Source organism: Centruroides vittatus, unplaced genomic scaffold (genome assembly GCF_030686945.1).
Source record: "Centruroides vittatus isolate TY-2023 unplaced genomic scaffold, ASM3068694v2 contig_824, whole genome shotgun sequence".
In the NCBI taxonomy this organism is placed as follows: Eukaryota; Metazoa; Arthropoda; class Arachnida; order Scorpiones; family Buthidae; genus Centruroides; species Centruroides vittatus.
In genome coordinates, this window is record NW_027122537.1 from 1020325 (window position 1) to 1024180 (window position 3856).

The following is a 3856-nucleotide window of genomic DNA, read 5'->3' on the forward strand; positions in this document are numbered from 1 at the left end:
ATATGAAAAAAATCACTTACATTTATTAATATCTTTAGTTTTAAATACAATATTTTTAAATACAATATTTTTCAATACATTTTATTAGAAAAATTTATAAGAAAAAAAATAATATATATCAGAACTGACACATAAACTTGATAATTTGTAACATTTTGGGAATACTGTATTAACATTGTCTAGTTACATAGTTGTTTGCTGTCACTGAGCCAGAAAGACGTAGAATATTGTTTTTACAATTCGATATAACACTTATGCATGTATGTTTATTCGTTGTGAAATTATTGCACATTATATCAAACATTTGTTTGAAATCAAAATTTTATAGTGCTATCAACTAATATAATGAATTATTATACTTTATTCACTTCATATCGAACGAGATTATATCTGTTGTTGATAAATTTTACAAAAATTGATATTTACCAAAGTAACGATGAATCAGTACCCTCGAAGTTTTGCTTAAAAAGCCAGGGTACCGATTGATCGGTGGCTTCAGAGACAAAGGGTTAATTAATGTTAATAACACAGATGTGTGACCAATATTTTCAATAAATATCCTATTAAATAATACAAATGTTTTAATCCCAATCATCACTTTATTTATTTCCCCCAAACATATTTATGTAGCTAAAATTAGTTTTAACTAATGTTAAAAGTTAAAACTAGTTTTATCTAAAATCAAAACATGTACAGCAGTAAATTCTAGTTTTAACTAGACAAAACGGGTTATAACAATGACATCCAGTAAAAACTAGTTTCAACTAGTTAAAACGCATTTTTACTGTAACATATATATTAAAAATCCAGCAACAAGGTGCTTAACTTTCCCGGTGACATTTGATGGCATCATCTGTTATGATATAATATTTTTAATTATATAAAAATATATTATTAATTATAAAATGGCAAAAAGCTTAATTTTGAGGGTAGGGATGGGTTTTATAAAAATTGTAAATGCTAATGAATAAAATCCTCATTAAGTCTGACCCTACTTGAGATACACACGAAGCCCTTTATCTCCCACCCCCTTGATCTTTAATCACCAAAATTTAATAGCATTGATCCCCTAATAAACAATCCTCACTGCAAAATTTCAGAAATTTTTGACAAAAAGCACAGGAGTTAAGCTTCAAAGAAGGTGAGCAAAATCATGCCACCCCTTACACACACACACATCCATACATACAGAAAAAACCCCTAAATTTTTTTCATTTCTCAATGTCTTAAGGTGCCGAGTCCAAAATTGTAAAAATCTGGGGGGGGGGTCATTTTTTGACCAATCGCTATACTTTCCTTCTGTTATATACAACAGAACCGGGAAAGTAAAAATCTAGCAGCAAGTTGTGTAACTTCCTGGCTGTAATGAGATTTTATTAAAAAAGTAACTTTTATATTACAGTATTAATCATAAATACAGGTACTCCTCACTTTACGACCGAGTTCTGTTCCGACGACTACGTCGTTAAGCGAATTGGTCGATAAGCGAGGAGCATGCGCCGGGAATATAGGATTGTTATAAAATTATACAAATTATGCAACAAACTTCAAATTTATTCATAAAAAGACATGCATATGTACATATTATCATTTGTTGGAATGAAACTGTCTGAAAAAGCGGATAGCAAGCCTATTATAGTACGCTTAGTGCGCATGTCACCATTCACCACTGACCGACACTCAAGCTGAGAAAGGGGATTCCCCGAATTGCAGGTCGTGAGTGCGAGTGGTCGTTAAGCAGATAGGTCGTAAAGTGAGGAGTACCTGTAATTCATATTGTGTGTACTCAGCAGAGAGAGAATACAATTTTACTACCACACCTGAGCTTTTTGTTAGAGAATTCTTTATTCACAAACGTTTTCAAACTACTATTGCAGGTCATCTTCAGGTCTTTAAATAAGTTTAAACAGATGTTCCACAGATTGGACATTCAGTTTAAATTTTTAAATTTCAAGTGTACTAAATACCAATTTAATTTCAAGTATACTAAATACCCTTCAAGTAATAAATACCATTTCGAGTGTATTAAATACCCTTCTTGCCAACTGTCAGCAAGAAGGGTGATCAGTTATCATCTGGGCAGGTTTTGTATGGTCTGGAAAAATCAATTCAATATTCATAAATAGTTGAACAAAGGTAATTGGATATCAAAACTTTAAGGATGTATATCTTCTGCCATTTGCAGAAAAAGTTAGTGGTCCATTCTGGCAATTGCAACAAGATAAGTAAAGTCTGCATTGTGATTTGGTGCATTATCAGTGGTTACTGGATAATGGCATTCAGGTCTCCCTATTCCCATGATTTGGATCCCATAGAAAATCTATGGAGTCTAATAACTAGCAAACATGTATGTAGGAGGAAATAATACCACAGTATTGAACAACTCAAAGCTGGAATTGTAATTGCATTGGAAAAAAATCAATTTAAATGTGCTGTAATGTCTTGTTTTCTCTATGAAAGATAGACTTTATAAGATTATTGTATTAAAATGATGTTTCACTCACTATTAAATGGCACTGGCCTTATATTTTTGAACACCATTATTTTTGATTTTTTGAATGAAAAATTTATATTTTCATTTTTAATTTTAAATAAAATAAGTAATTTTTTTACATTACATTTATTCCTGTCATTAGTTTTTGTCTAAGTGTGATAAAAATTTATTATTCCAAAAAGTTGGGATTGCCTTATACAGGTATACCTCGCCTTACGTTGGTAATTGGTTCCAGGAGAGGCGACGTAAGTTGAATTTACTGGTGTAGTTACGACGTACGAAAACGGTGGAAAACGCCAATAATGAGCACTTAAAGACCGCTAAATAAGACGACAACACAGAAACACAGATGTTTTCATGTTTTGTTCTCTAGGATTTATGATGATTATATTAACATTTACTGTAAATGTACATATTTTAATATGATTTTATGTGCTTTTAACGCTTTTCTAGTGATATTACGACTTCAATATTTGTGGCGGACAGATGTAAAGTCGAATAAAATGACTTAAACTAAACTAGATTTTTATTTTTCCATATACTTTTTTGACAAATGACGTATAATCGAGAACATAACTCGAGGTATACCTGTATTTTTGCAATGCACTTTAGTGTTTCTACAGTAATAATCTTTTAAAATTTCTACTTCCTATCTGCTACAAAATACAACCACTCCTTTTTAAGTACCAGATGTCTGTTTCAATTTTTGTGTCACTTTCTTCTGGTAGATCACTAACAACTGTATTGATCATCTGTTGCAAGTCACAAGCAGAAATTAAGTAATAAATGCTTATGTATTTAAAATAAACACTAAATGAATTAAATAAATAAATTAAAATGAATACTAATGTTTTACGACTTTCATATAGTTGAAATGGATAAAAATAATCCATAAAAATATTTGATATATTTATTTTAATTCCATTCAAATCAAGCCTCCCTGTAGATAACAGGCACCTTTGTTCAAAGTTATATGTTAGAATTGCCATAAAATAGAATTTACAAATTAAAATAAAAAAAATTTTTCTTATTTAGTATATAAATACAATATGTATATGTATGTGTGTGGCATCATCTGTTAATAAGTTTTTTATGATAAAATCTCATATTATTATAAAACAGCAAAAAGCTTGAGGATAGAGAAGATAAGTTTTACAAAAATTTGTAAATGCTAGTCTGATCCCTCTAGAGAGATGACAAGTAACTTTTTCCTATCTCTCCACCCTTTTGACCTTTAACCATCAAAATTTAATAGCATCAATGCTCCTTATATGTGAATTACCATGCCAAATTTTGTTTCTTGATCTTTACCCCATCTCAAGATATTAAATGTAATGGATACCAACAGGCACAGGCAGTGTG